The sequence below is a fragment of the Eucalyptus grandis genome, chromosome 7 (genome assembly GCF_016545825.1).
Source record: "Eucalyptus grandis isolate ANBG69807.140 chromosome 7, ASM1654582v1, whole genome shotgun sequence".
Taxonomy (NCBI): Eukaryota; Viridiplantae; Streptophyta; class Magnoliopsida; order Myrtales; family Myrtaceae; genus Eucalyptus; species Eucalyptus grandis.
This window is the reverse complement of record NC_052618.1, coordinates 54,359,617-54,375,642: the sequence shown is the minus strand read 5'-3', so window position 1 is coordinate 54,375,642 and position 16,026 is coordinate 54,359,617. Positions and strand designations below refer to the sequence as shown.

Below are 16,026 nucleotides of genomic sequence, written 5' to 3'. Positions count from 1 at the left end.
ATATATATACACACACATACCTATTTCATACCGATCGTGATTTGAAAATTGAATATTCATAAGCTTGTCAACACGATCTAATTAAGATGCCAACAACAGGGAAATCTCTCCACACGACATATGGAACAACTAAATAACACGTCATCAGCTATTTTAAAATTTATTTTCAGCATGAATCAAACTTATAATCTCATGCAATGATTTATTCTAACAACTTGAGATTGTTTTTAGTCCCGAGTGTTTCTCTCTCTCATATTTCCTTTAGTCCATAGACTCTAGTATTATTTGATTATCATACAAATTTTCTATGAAATTGAACATTATAAGTTTAAAATTTTGGATACTTGATTTGGTTTTCACTCTCCATTTTAAGATACAACCCACCAATCGCATGTGAAAAAGCTAGTTCACCAAACTCGAGAGTTTATTAGAATGCGAATTCTAGGTAACACGCGATGCACATTACGATAAATACGTATTCGCTATGTCATGCCGACACATTGAATTCTAAGCTTCTATTTGTGAGTCCAAATCCAATTCGAAATTTTATCGAGATTCTTTGGGTTGCATTTGGAATGCTGTTTGGTAAAGGTCCTCAAACAAAAGTGTCGGGTATTTGATGAAGATATTTCCTGAAAACTTCAGCTTGAAAATGCTTAGAGGTCACGATAAGAAGACCTTTCTGACTTAGCTTTTCCACACAGGAAACTCTGATCTATAATGATTATTTTTAAATTTCCCATTTTAGCCCCTATCAACGAAATACGTTTCCGGAACGCCATTTTGGAAATTTACAGCAACGCTCCAGTTAGGTTGTTACGATGTCCCTTCAGTTGAGAACACGTTGAACGCATTTCGTCGCTGGCCGCAAGAGTCAGAACGATACAGATCGTCGGCGGGGGCAGACGTCGGGGGAAGTTGGGAGACGATCACGTCAATCACGTCCCCCGCCATGGATTCGCGGCGGCCGTACACGTGTCTGACGAGATCTGACACGTAACGTGCCCCGAGAGGGTCTGTCCTCGTCCGACGATCGCCGACGCTGCAGGAACTGCGAGCAGTGACCAATCCCGGGGTCCCACGTCACGCAAGTGAAGGGAACGGATCAGGCGCGTAAGGGGTACGCGCTCTGGTCCAGGGTACGGCGTCGCTTGTTCGCGATTTGCGTACTCACTGTTTGACTGGGAAGACCAGGAGAGGGGTGGTGAGAAGTGAGAAGAGAGTTAAACACAACTACCCAGCCGCCGCCTCCTCCGCCGTGAATTCCCCATAAAGCCCCTGAGCCCTCGAGTCCCTCGCCCGTGCGTGCTACTCCTTTCTCTTTCTGCCCGTCCGTTTCCCGCGAGGATCAGGAGCGCTCGGCGCGGTCTCTTTTCGTCGCGCAATCCCACCGGGAGAATGGCGGAGGCGGTGGCGGTGGCGTCGGAGCACGACGAGGAGCGGCTGCTGCTGCCGGAGGCCGCCAGCGGCGGAGGTGGCGGCGACCGGTCGTGGCGGCTGAACTTCGACCGGTTCAAGATAACGCCGGAGCGCGCGCAGAAGAAGCAGCCCGGCGGACTCCACGACTGCTGCCTGGGCCTCTAGGTTCTCTCTCTCTCTCTCTCTCTCTGTGGCCGGGGCTTTTTTCCCTTCCTTTTCTCGACGAGTTTCCGGCGAAAGCAACACGCTTTTGCGTTCTTTGCGGTTGCTTCCTTGCTTTACTGTTCTATACTTAGCGTGAGGAGAGATGGTCAGTCGCCGTTTTTCTTTCTCCTTTTCTTGGTTACAGGTTCGAGCGTGATAGACAGAGATGGTGGTGCTGTGCAATCTCCCTGTGCCTTATTCTTTTGTTGTTTAACTTTACCTCTTTGTTTTTTGTGTTGAATCTTCGTATAGCTTTTTGGTGTACTTTACTGTTCTCCATCCGCCATGGCATGGCGTGACGGAGCTCCACTCTCGCGGTCTCTTCATCAATCCGATCTCTTCTCCGTTCCATCCTATCGTCTCCTTCGCCTCTGTCGCGGGCAGTTTTCTTTTTGGTATGCCGCGCGAGCCCATCATCTCATGTTCTTCTGGATTCTCGGCGCTTCCGTGATCTGCAGGATCTTTTTTGTTTTCTTTGAATCGGGTTCTTTTGAAGAATATCTCGAGATGACACTTCGTTTCTTCCTTGGGTTCTTTTCTTCTGGGAGGCAACCATCGCGTAAACTGAAGAAGCGTGCTCCCTTCTTGATTGAAGTTTCTGCCCGGTGTCCCCTTTTACAGCTGAACCCTTGTTGTGAACGAGGGAGATTCGCCCCCTCGAGTCAATCCTACTGATTTCCTCTTTGCGTTTTCCTTTCGATGCCTCCATCTAGTCGGTAGAGGTGTATATGGTGATGCAACTAGTCTCTGCTGTGAGCATCCTAAAATCTTGAACCCAGAATGACAAACGGTGAAAACCTGGAGCCTACTCGAATTTCAAATGTTATTTGGGAAGGAGATACTCCCTAGATACTTGAATGACGCCTCTTGCGTGAGTCGTATGGCTTTGATTGAGTAAAGATTCACAATAATAAGTGGGAGGAAATTTGAAGATTCTTAGAAAGTAAAAAGAGGATTTTCCTTCCTTCTCTTTTTAGAGTTTAAACAGATAAGATGCAAGAAAGGAAGCTTTCCTAGGGACTGCTTCACAAAAACTTCCTAAATATACCCACTACAGAAAAACTTACACGTTTCAGTATTTTACAAGGTAATTTTTATGTACAAATGCTTCTTACAAGAATTCATGTAAATCTCAAATGACATTGCTTTGAAAATGGGGACTTACATTGATTAAGGGGTGGTGGTCTCTTGGTTAGACAAATGGGAGGATAAATATGAGACCTTGGAAAGGTGCCATAGATAATTACAGAAAACAGTCTATAGTTACAAGGTGCGATCAGCAGAAATGAGAATTCATACCAGCAAAGTTTTCTACAACTTGTAATGTCTTTGGTTCATCTTTTTTTTTTTTTTTTGGGGTTGGGGCTTGATTGGGGATGGTGATTGTTACAAAACGTAGCTTTCTTCTCTGGATAAGAATCTCTTAGCCTTTGGAAATAATCTATTCTGTTTTGGCCTTGTCCACTTGATTGTTAGTTTAGTTGTGGTGCCATTTTAGTACTGTAATTTAGCGAGAAATTCTTGGGTGTCACTGATTGAGACAGGTCCACTGAGAAATGCTAAAGATACTAAAACTCTTTTCTGAACTATATTGATTAAGTGATTCAGCAGGATTACATTGGAAACCAATCACTTTGTGCACAATTCCCACTTGTTTAACATCTGAGGTCTTCCGAAATCCCTCTGCACACAAGTTTAGTGGAGGTTTATAGTATTCTTAGCATTGCTTCTTTCTCGTACTTAGTGGTCTTAGTTTGGTGCTTGAGTCATGTTAACTAGCATCCTTGTTTGTCATTTGTTGCATTGATACAGAAATCTATACTTATTTTAATTTAAGCTTACTCTCGCTCCTCTAGATTTGATATATCTAGCGATGCTATCAACACCTGGGATTACATCATTGGCATGGAGTGAGCAATTAATATTTTAGTTCTTCAAAAAGATGGTTGGTAAGAAACGTGATTGATGGTCTAGCAGTATGAATTTTGGAGATGGATAAAACGTGGGAGCATGGAAGGCCTGCATAATTGTTCCTGCAGTTAAGGTTGTGCTTGTGTCGTGAATCGGAAATCAAGTCTCAGCCTTTTTGTATTTTGGCAACTTTGACAGAGACTGAAATGAGAGTACCTCGTCACATGCCCTTGGCTACTAGCCTGTGTACAAGCATGTCTGTTGTTTTTCTGTCTGTTGCTTAGGAGAGGCCCACTTGTGTGCATGCATGACATGTTTGTGCACTAACAACCACAGTTAAGGTTGTGATTTTGTCGTGACTCTGAAATAAAGTCTCAGCTTCTTAGTTTTTTGGCAACTTTGACAGAGATTGAAATGAGAGTACCTCATCACATGCCCTTGGGTACTAGCCCGTGTACAAGCATGTCTCTTGTTTTCATCATCCTATTTATTTGGAACTGGCCAAATTGCTTCTGTGTATGATGGTGTGTACTTAGGAGAAGCACGCTTGTTTGCATGCATGTCATGTTTGTACACTAACAACCACAGGTTGGTGATTTTTAACGACAAAGGTTTGGTGCTTACTGGAATATCGATTTCGAGTTTGTTATACATGTTTTTGAGCTCAAAAATCTATACTCCCTTCATCTATCGCTCTTTACATGCACAGAACGTTGGATTTTGAGATTCAGTTACTTTTTATGACTTAGGTCCTGAGGATAATGTGGCTGAGTACTATCAGCAACAAGTGGAAATGCTTGAGGGCTTCAATGAAATGGATGCTTTAACCGAACGTGGTTTTATTCCTGGAATGTCAAAGGTCATTCTTGAATTTTGATGCTCTGTACTGTCTACTAAATTAATATGATACCTCAATCTGATAGAAAAAAGTTTTAAGTGCCGGTCTAACAATTCCATTTGGAATGATTGGTGTTCTGTTTGCAGGAAGAACAGGAGAATTTGGCTAGAAATGAAACATTTGCCATAAGAATATCAAATGTTGCAAACATGGTTCTTTTTGCAGCGAAAGTATATGCTTCCATTAGAAGTGGATCATTGGCCATCATAGCCTCCACATTGGACTCCCTTCTGGATCTGTTGTCGGCTTCATCCTGTGGTTTACTGCATTCTCTATGCAAACGCCAAATCCCTATCAGTATCCTATAGGAAAGAAACGGATGCAACCATTGGTAAGTCCACCATAAATTATTGCTCATGAGAATTGTGTTACCTAATTTTCTCATGTTAGCGTGAGTGCTTCTTGCAATGTTCTTGGTTATTAAAAAGTTTCTCCTTTTCTTTTCTCGTGCATAGGTTTATAGGGCTCAAAGGCCAATGCGCTTTCATCCTGAATTCATTTATATATTCATGGCGCTGCTTGTATGAGATTGGTGTCATGGTATAGTAAGTCCTTGATTGATGACAGAGGAATTCGTGGTTTAGTATTTCACTTATTCGACCATCTTTAAGCAGACTGGTTCGTTTTATGGATGAAAACACTTTCGTAAGTCAAGCTCTACCTGAAACTTTTGTTCTCTTTTTAATTTTATGAATTTATATACATTCTTTGCCGTAAGAAATGGACGCCTCCTTTGTTTGATGACAAAGAAGAGTGATTTGGGAAGAAAAGTAAATTATTATCCTTTGTATCTTGAATAGATGCTTTCATCTCACTTTACCTTGAAAATCTCTCAATGCCATCCGAAATATCAAAATCCAGTCCTGAATCAATTGAATGAGAGGCAAAAAATCGCCTCATTGAGTTCCTAGCACTGATTAGAGGATTCACTATAATTCGTGTGTTTTCCTTGATTTTTTTATCTTGTGTCTCTCCATACCTCCCTTCCTACTTGGACCTCTTGGCCTCTTTCCACTGATATGATAATCTGATTTTCACACTTATGTTGTGAACCCGATATATGAGTGGGTAATCTATTTAACTCATAGGGACATTATTGTTAATATAATCGAATATATAGCTTTTCCGATTGCATCTGTTATTTTGTTTTTTGATTCTTGAATTTAACATTTAAATGGCATCCAGGGAATCCTTGTTTTGCCTCTGTGATGGCTACTCTTGGACTGCAGATTATCTTGGAGTCACTGCAGCAATTGTTATCTGATGTATGTATTTCATTTTCTTTAGGGCATGAAGTTGGGACCGATTACTTCAAGAATCTTGAACATTTTAACCCTTTTGAGTTTCTTCTGTTGTTCCCAGGAGGCTGAATTTAGTCTAACAAAAGAGCAAGAACAATGGCTGTGTGGGTATCATGCTCTCAGTGACTCTGGTCAAATTCCTCCTAGTCCTTTATTGCCGGACATTCACAAATGAGATTGTCAAAGCATTTGCCCAGGATCACTTTTTGATGTCATAACCAATGTCATTGGTCTCATTGCTGCACTCTTGGCTAATTATGTCGTCAATTGGATGGATCCTGTCGGAGCTATTATCGTAAGTGAATCCGCCTACTCCCTCTCTGTGATGTGTATGCACGATCACTCCTGTGCTCTTGCTCTTTGGTTCTCTTTTGTACTCATGAAAGTTTGATCATCTCGTAGCTTGCGCTCTATACCATCCGAACATGGTCAATGACAGTCTTGGAAAACGTAAACTCCTCGTGGGGAAATCTGCAGCTCCAGAATACCTGCAGAAACTCACGTATCTCTGTTGGAATCATCACAAGGCGATAAGACACATTGACACTGTCAGGGCCTACACCTTTGGATCCCACTACTTTGTCGAGGTGGACATCGTCCTGCCGGCTGACATGCCTCTGCAACTGGCTCACGACATTGGCGAATCCTTGCAGGAGAAGCTCGAGCTCCTGCCAGAAATCGAGCGCCTTTGTTCATCTTGACTATGAGTATTCTCACAAGCCAGAGCATGCTCAAGCGCATAGTTAATGGTAATGCTTCTATTATGTTTCCAAGTCCCTCTTCTCAGGCAACCGTGTATTATTCAATTGTTACGGAAAATGGAAAGTGACATGTGGCTGCAGCTTTTGTAGCTTTTAAATGTAAAATTGCTTCACATCGAGCCTACTACTGCATTTCCCAAATGACTGAATCTGGGTTTTACCTTAGAAGGGGCGATGTATACGGGAAAAGGTATGAAGCTCTTTAGATATATATTGCTACATATTTTGGACTCAAAACTATTTGAATTAGGCTTGGAGAATTCTGTATTATATTATCCGTATAGGGGGGGGGGTCTTTTGATGGAGACTATCCATTGATGTGAAATGTCTATCAACCTTATTTTATCTAGATACTTAAAATCAGTGATTCGTTATTAGAGCAGATAACGTCGTCGTACAAAGTGGACATGCGTAGGACGTGTGTAGTAATATTTTCAATGGAATTACCTTTCTTATTGGAAATCTATGCAATTATTAAAGAATTTTTGTATAGGCAGTTCTAATCATCCATACATAGCAGTTTGATCTATGATCTCAATTCTTTCGTATTTCCGCAGCAGCATAGTACCTTGTGCAATCAAAGGGCTAAAATTAGGAACTCTGTCCCCACTTAATCCCCATTTTATGGCGTACATATTTTTCCTTTTACGTAATGGGACGCGGGGTTGAGTAGTGAGCAACCGTCTGTTTTCAAATCACGTCGAAATCCGGGTTCCCAGAATGGTCAGTAACCTCTCCACGCAAGTCGGTTTTTAAAGCTCCCGCACGTTTGCGTTAATTAAGAAAAGGAGGAGAAAACGACGCGCCTTGATTAAAAAAGGTTGGGGGAAGAAAAGCGGTGCGTTCGAGTTTCCGGGTTCCTTTCAAATGCTCGAATCAGTCCTCGCATGGATAACGATGCGGGTTCGTGAACATTGTGGGCATAATGTCGGAGCTCATTCCCGAATCGGAAATCGGGCGAATCGAAGTCGGGTCGAACCGTGTCGGTCGAGACGCTCAGATGACGCCGGGCCGTCCGAGGATAGAAGCACCGCAAGATATTTCCAAAATCGGAGGCGGCGAAGGATCTTGCCGACTGATTGATCAGCGTGGTGACTGGTGACTCGTCAGTCTAATCGCTGCTCGATCGAAGAGACGTCTGGGGTTTGACTGGTCGAGTCGTGGGCGAGAACGTGGGGGAAAGATTTGGATTGCGTGACGGCATCGATCGAGATGGACGTGGCCGCCATCGCGTCCACGTCCATTTTGGGGGGGTGTGTGTGGCGGAGGAAGAGGCGATGACCGCCCAAGTGGGGGGCCCGCACCGTCGTCCAATCAGCCAAGCCGTGTCGTTTTTTGGCTCTCCTCTGCAGCGAAAGGGCCGCGGGCGTTCCTCTTTTTCTCTTTGTATAATCTTTTATGGGGCTTGTGAAGGGAAAAATGACAGATTCCGAACTTTGACTCTTTAATTTATTTAATATCACCGTAGATATTTAATACATATTTAATGAAGTCTCTAATTTGTATATATTGAATAAATTAAAATATTAAGGATCGCATTGCATATTGGAGTTTGAAATTTATATTGAAAAAATTAAAAATTTAAGAATTAAATTAAAGTTCATGAATTGTCCGCGTCATTATTCAATTATAAAAGATCATGTGTCCTTTTGAATAGGTACGATTTTCTCAATTTATTATAAAAAAAAGAAAGAAAGAAAAAGAAGGAAGCATCGCCAATGTGTCCAGGTTCATCCAATCACGACAGAACTCATCCGTAATTATTCGAAACCCGACCAAAAATAAATAGTTCAAGCCAAACGACCCACCCCCAAAAAAAATGACCACGCGTTCCAGCTGAGTCACCGATTATTTTCCCGGAAAATCCAACTTTCTCCGCGAAAGCGCACGCCCCTGCCCCTGCGAGACAGAGAGAGAAAAAAAAAGGAAAAGGGGGTGAAAAAAGCCGTACGGAGCAGGGCCCCCTCGGCTCCGGCTCGGCTTGCGTGGGGCCTTGCCCGCGGCTTTCCTCCCTTAGAAATGCGCCATCGACGGCGCTCATGGAGATAACGTGCGCCTCCACGAGCTCCCGCGACCTCGCCGCCGTCGCCGCCGAGCGCCCCGTCAGCCCGTCCTCCTCCTCGTCCTCCATCTCGATGCCTCACTCCCGCCCCGTCAAGGTCATCCCCCTGCAGCACCCGACCGCCGCCCCGTCGTCGTCGTCGTCGTCGGCGGCCGCGGCGGCCGCGGCGGGCGGCTCGCTGTGGCTGCGGTGGAGGTCGAAGGTGAAGCGGATGACGTGGGTGGAGTGGATAGAGGTCTTCCTGCCCTGCGTCCGGTGGATTCGGACGTACAAGTGGCGAGTACCTCCAGGTCGATCTCATGGCCGGGGTCACCGTCGGCGTCATGCTCGTGCCTCAGGTGAATTGCGTCAACGCCTCTCTTGTCGCGCGCGACGTTCCTGATTTTCGAAGCCTTCTTTCTTCTTTTCTTCGGTTTGAGCTCGCGAGATTGCGATTGCCTCTCGAGGAATTGGATTCTCGATGTGGTGCTGTTTAAGGTCTTTCTTCTCAGAGTTTTTGACAGTTGAAGATGTGTAATCATCACAGTTCAGTGGGGATGCAATTGAATTTCGAGTCGATTTCTCGTCGTTGCAATTCTGGATTTTGTTTTCCACTAACTTCCATTTTAAACATTTCTCGTTGAATTCAAATGTTTCTGGGCAACAGAGAGGGTTCCTTGTTTGCATCTTGCTCGAAGCTTGGCTTTCGAAGAACTCCTATGCAATGTCGTTTTGCAGACTTTGTTCGCTCTTGCGTTTTTGAAAAATTGATTTTTTTGGTTCTTCTCGTTCCGTCTCTGCTCTTTTCTTGTTCATAATGCGTCTTCTTCAATTCTTGCCCAGCAGCAGAAGGCACTGTTCTTCGTGTCGTCGTTTCAGCTTCTTCTTTTTCATGTGCGTGTGATTGTGAATCGCGCTCTGTACGATCTCCGAGTTGACTTTTCCGTGTTGAATATAGTCGTCAGCTGGCGGCGATTGGGTAGACTTTCCGTCTTCCACTCATCATGATCCTCTTGTCAATTCCCTCGAGCTGTGGCTTCGAGCTGATTGGTAAAGCGTTGAGCCAGTCACTCAGTGGAGCGATTTGGAGCTCCAGTTCTCGTATTGATTTTCAAAGCCTTGTCCGGATTGTTGCAGCGTGATCGGACACTTCTTGTTCACACGTATCACGTTTCGTTCGCCTAACAATGCTTCTTTAGTACTTTTCTCTCACTGTTGTTGTTCATTTTTACCTTCTATCCGTAAACGTGGCAGCATCGACCACGTGAGAAATTTTAAATGAATAGTGATCGTCCTCTTTTGGGTTTTGTCGTAATTTCCTAAAAATCTGACTGCTCTGTTCTGCCGTTGAATTTCATAAGAAAGGAAACTTTTTGCCCTTTCTTCAGAAGATTGATGCCACTTTGACTGTATTTAATGACTTCATGCTTTGTGGATTGGACAAATGTAATTTAATATATGGGGTTGACTGTTTGTTGTGACTGCCCAGGCAATGTCCTACGCAAAACTAGCAGGGTTGGAACCGATTTATGGCCTCTGTAAGTTCATTGCTTCTTTTCTTCTTATGGCTGCTTGGGAACTCCTGTAATAAAATTGACTGCAGCTATGCTGTGGGGAGTGATATTCACCATCCTAAATGGCAACATAGAATCACAACTACCATTTACATCAAGCACCTGTCTACCTGATATTAATAATGATTTTAATGTTTGAAATATACTCCTCCAAATTCTCCTGCTGTTATTGAACGATCAAATCAAACTGTTGGTGTTATTTTTATTGATCGAGATTTCCTTTTGTATCATTGACCTCTTTGAAAAATTAAATGCTCCTAATTGGTAGATCAATCCATACTCAATGATAGTGGCACTCTTCTTTTCCTTTTTATTTTCGAAATTTCTAGTAAAAGATTCTAATATAGTCACTTGAATCTAACATCCTTTTTTGGGTTTTATGAGACAGACTCTGGTTTTGTGCCTGTATTTGTGTATGCCATATTCGGATCGTCTCGTCAACTTGCGGTAGGGCCAGTAGCATTGGTGTCTCTCCTTGTCTCTAATGTACTGAGTGCAATTGTTGATTCTTCTGATGAGCTATACACAGAACTTGCAATACTGCTGGCTCTGATGGTTGGGGTATTGGAATGCATTATGGGGCTCTTGAGGTACTTACTGCCACTTGTTCTCTGAAATTTAGTCATGTGCGTGAAAGTGGGAGTGATGAATGTGTCAATATGAATCTGTCAATTATCTCAGTAATTAATGTATTTTGGCTTGTGAGGATCTTGAGATGTCATTTCACTGTGAATAACTGTAATAAATGTCGAAGTGAGCTATTTCTTCCCATGTATCTTATGTTCTGAGATTCATTCAATGACCAGTGTTGTGTTGAAGGGTATTATCATCATAATTATTTTAAAAAAGAGATCCACCATAAGATCTTCCCTTGGCAGGTCATGTATTGCTGGAAAATACTGAATCAATTATCACCTTTAAACAGCAGATTCAGCATTTATTTATGCTTTTAAGTTAAACAGAAATTATTGATATTTTGCTTGGGGTCCAATGAAAATTACTGTTACATAGGAGTATGTTATCTTTGGGCATTTGTCCTTTTATGTTGTTTCTTTCTGTAAATGAGAGCTCGTAGCAGCCCTATTCTCCCTGCTTTATTCATATTTATTAATATCTCATTGGAAAACGAAGTCAAATCATATTCGTACCTTGATTGTTGATCTCTCTCTAGAGGTTCTCTCTCTCAAGAACATTTTGTTAATTAATATGATGCATGGTCCTCTTTATTCTGTGGCTTCCTCGGTTCATATCTAATTTGTATATGTGGTTCACATTCGTCTTTTACAGGCTTGGATGGCTGATTCGTTTCATCAGCCACTCTGTAATATCAGGCTTCACAAGTGCTTCTGCCATTGTCATTGCATTATCTCAAGCAAAATACTTGGGATATGACATAGTTCGAAGTAGCAAGATTGTGCCCCTGATCAAAAGCATAATAGCTGGAGCAGATGGGGTAGGCCCTGCATGCCCAGGGGTACATCTATAATCTGTTCATGTACTGATATATTTATTCGTGTCTATGCAAATGACATTACTTGAAGCTCATATTCTGACACCCGATGCAATTAACTAAAACTATCGACATTTTATGGCTGACCACTGTAGCCATTATGCATCAGTGTGGTTGCCTGGCCCATCTACTGATGTTAATTTAATTTTTCTCTTGGATAATGTTATATTTTCTTGTGGATGGGTTTTACTACTTTCATCACGTCAGCCTTAATTTGAAGTCAGGAGTCCCCTCTACCATTATTTTTTCTATTTGTTTCCTATTTATTACATTTTGCCTCATATTTGCACTTATCAAGTTCCTTTTAACCACAGGTCATCTTTTCCTTTTGTAGTTTTTGTGGCAACCATTTGTCATGGGATGCATTATTCTTGCGATTCTTCTGGTTATGAAGCACCTGGTATAAGCTCATTCACTCTTCTGTGGTGTAGAACTGATTTTATGCATATTGGCATGACTGCTACTTTATCGTTAGGGAAAATCAAGGAAGTACCTGCGGTTTCTGCGAGCAGCGGGGCCACTTACGGCAGTGGTCTTGGGCACAGGTTTTGTGAAAATTTTTAATCCATCTACGATTTCTTTGGTAAGAGCGAGATAGATATGATCATTTTCTCTGCTACATTATTATGCTGATCATTTCTTTCTCTGGATATCTTACGATAAATGACTGAATGATCAAATTACATAACCTCGGGGTGGTTGTCATCTCAAAATTCCAGGCGACATAAAAAATTTGTGTCAATCAGTCATAACTGGAAATTGCTGTGTTTAGTATAGCAAAAAGTTCAATTGTGCAAATGAATATATATACATAGATACGTACATAAATATATATCCTATCATTTTCATGTTTTTATTTTCTTCATATAAGTGGCTTTTGGAAGATCATTAGTTTTTCCCATTTGTCTACTGTAAATTTCAGAGTTTGGGAGGGGTAGTTTCTCGAGGAGCATCCTCATGGTCATTGGACCAGCTACTAGCTAACATGTGTGCTTTGGATCAGGGACATCTCAGAGGATAACACTGAGGAATTTAAACCTAAAATTTCAGAAGAACTAGCTGTCTAATAAATTGAACACAGTCGAATGTCTTATAATTTCTGTGATCGAGAGTTATGAAATGCAATGTAGTTATAATGACAATGATTGGAACATACTATTCCTCACCTTGGATTTCTCTGCAAATATATATCAATGAAGTACAACTTAGTCAAGGGGAAATGACAACAAGCTGACAAAGGATTCTTTCCATTGTTTTAGGTGGGTGAGATACCACAGGGCCTCCAACTTTTCTATTCCAAAGAACTTTGGGTATATGACATCTTTAATTCCAACTGCACTCTCATCACTGGTGTGGCTATATTGGTAAGATTATTCATCTAATGTTGTTCGTATACTGATGCCAATCAGTACTACAGCTGAATAAATTTGTTTTGATCCCTTTTTGGCAATTCAGGAATCTGTGGAATTGCCAAAGCATTGGCAGCAAAGAACGGGTATGAGTTGGACTCCAATCAAGAGGTGTGCTTTTCAATAATTGAACTGTGGACATTAGATACCTGGATGGGAGATAAAGGAGTGGATCCAACTGGTGGCCACTAGAAATTGCATACTTGTCGGTGCAGTGAATAATATGTTAGTTACTAGTGATGTTGTGATGGAGTAGGGATTTTTTACCACATTTGCAGATTCGTGGTTGTGTCTCATTCTTGCCACAAGCTTTATATTTGTAGATTGGGACGACTGGTTTTACTTTGCTAAAGAGTCGTAAAACTGTGATGGCTGTAGGATTGCTTCAAGATGTTGGTTTATAGATACTATACTCATAAAATGCAGATCTTGCAATCTCTTTTCAGGATGCATTTGCTATTTTCATGTCATTTGATGTTTTTATAAGACTTGGAGTAGGCCTTATAACTTAATTTTTCATCCTTGACATTCTACCACTTACGCTTCATGAACAACTCAAGCTGAAACTTCTCGCATGGTACCACAATGCTTTTTCATGCCATTTTAGTAGGATGTAGAGAAGATATTGAAGATGATATCCATGGCTGAATCTCTATATGGTTATAAGTTTGAAGCTCTCTTGGAAGGTCAAGACATGTCCTTTTTGTCTTTGCAAAATACAAAAGCTTTTTGGGCCCCTTATTGCTTCCCAATGTTCTCAGCTTCCTTTTAAAGAAGAAGAATGATTCTGAAGAATTTGCGTTCTGGAATATCACCAAGAGTACTTTGTGCCAATTTGAGCATAGCATGTACATAAGCTTTAAATCTTTCATTTCATGACCACTCATAATGGATCATCTCTTCGCTTTTGAACAGCTTTTTGGTCTTGGTGTCCAATATACTTGGTTCCTTTTTTCAGCATACCCAACTACAGGTGAGAATTGAGTTCTTAAGAGCAGTTTAGATGACTGTAATTTTTTGCTCACGTTAAAAGAACGTTTGAAAGTTTGCCAGTACTCTATTTGAGGCATTAGATAAGCATTTTATGTTAATTAGCTGATGAAATCACGTGTACTATGTTGCTCTCAGGCTCCTTTTCCCGTTCAGCTGTAAACCATGAAAGTGGTGCAAAGTCAGGTGTATCTGGAATTGTTACAGGAATCATAATGGGCTGTGCCCTTTATTCTTGACTTCATTGTTTGAATATATACCACAGGTATGCATCCCTGTCAGCAATTGTTGTTCTTATGGGTCTGCATTTATGTCAGGGTGGTGGGTTTACCATCTCTTTCTCCTAGTTTGGTAGCACATGCATGCTGATTAAATGGTACTTTGTTCTGTAACTGATGTCTCAAGGGAAGGATTTGAGGAGGTTTATCATGTACTTTGTTATTGTCTAAGTTCTATGGTCTCCTCTTCATTTGGAATACTAACTATTGGCTCACCATTTTTGTTATCTGCAGTGTGCATTAGCTGCCATTGTAATATCTGCTGTTATGGGCCTGGTAAGTAATCCTGTTTCAATTTGTATTAAATTTGATATGAGGAACCAAGAACTAAGGAACTCTTAGAATACTTCTGTTCAGTCATTTTAGTTTAGGTGATTAAAATCGAGGAGTTCATCTTTTCTTCTGATGATGTCGTGCTTACTATGCTGAATCACCAACTTTTTCAACGTTCTGTGAAAATGATGGGGTACATGAATTGGAACTTAGTTCTGTACGCAAGAGCATGTCTTACCTATAAAAGAACTAGGGGTTGTCTCCTTGAATGAATTAACAGAGAACATGTGATCTACTGAAGCATGTTTGTTCCCTGCTTTTTATCAGTGATGACTGTCAATTCTGGGCAGATAGCAAGACTACGCTCTTGCCTACTGTACGAATGTTTCCAATGATGCCATAAGCTTGATGAAAGAATAAACTTATTTTAAGAGAGCAAACCGTCTATAAAATTTTGATATAGATAGTGGAGTCAAAGTACTTGTCTAAAATATTGAAAACGTATTAAGCATGCACCATTTTTCTTGGGACTGTTGTTCATTTTAAAGTTGGGCAAACAAACCAACTGTAGTGCATAGTCAGATCAACTTGAGTGCATTTTTCCTATGTAAAAACATTATGGCGTTGATGCTGAGCTTTAAAGTGTGTTGTGGAACATAGTGTTATGTTCTGCAACAAAAATATTTTGTATAGTTCTATGAGGATTACACCTTACAGGTTACACATTTAGCTTAAAGATCACTAATATTACCTCCTTTGTTTGTTCATTTGCTCCCTTCCAATCTCTTCACCAATGCCATCAACCTTATTTTATTGTTTGCGTTTCTCTAACAAAGATCTAGTCTTGCTCGTCTTTCATCTGCATTTCTGTCTTCTGATTTGCTTGTTATCTGAGTGATAAGTCTCCACAATATCCGGGTGATACGAGGTTCTAATGGGGCTCTGGGGAAGCTTATATCATCCTCCAGCTAAATCTTTAAGTTATTAATCAATATATGCTTATTTTTATCTTATCATGAACTACATAATAGATTTCTGCACAAGTAAAGTAGTTCTGTGTTCTTTACCAAAAAAGTAGTTCTGTGTTTACACTCTGCCATGAATTTGCAAGTGTTAGCAAATTGAAATTTTCTGTTTAATCTGCCATCTTATGACATAAATTGTTGTTGATATTAGTTTCATATTCTAAATAGATCATTGATGTCCAATGAATGTCCACTTTAATTACTTTCTTAGTGAAAATTTTTCGAGAACTGACTTAATCTCAGTACAGAAAGGATCGAGAATTACTGTTAGTTTATTTACTAATGAAATGGAAATTCAAGCTATTGCTAATTTTGTGATACTATTTCAGGTGGATTATCAGGAAGCTATATTTCTTTTTTTGGCGTGTGGATAAGAAAGATTTTCTTCTTTTTGACAATTAATAGCACAACAACATTGTTCCTTGGTATTGA

At 41.0% G+C, this 16,026-nt stretch overlaps 2 pseudogenes; both read left to right on the top strand.

Annotated features, from left to right (window-relative positions):
* Window positions 1-1,357: 1,357 nt before the first annotated feature.
* On the top strand, window positions 1,358-6,715 carry LOC120286076 (annotated as a pseudogene).
* A 1,696-nt stretch (window positions 6,716-8,411) lies between these two features.
* The window catches only part of LOC120296225, a 9,430-nt pseudogene continuing 1,815 nt past the window's right edge, over window positions 8,412-16,026 (top strand).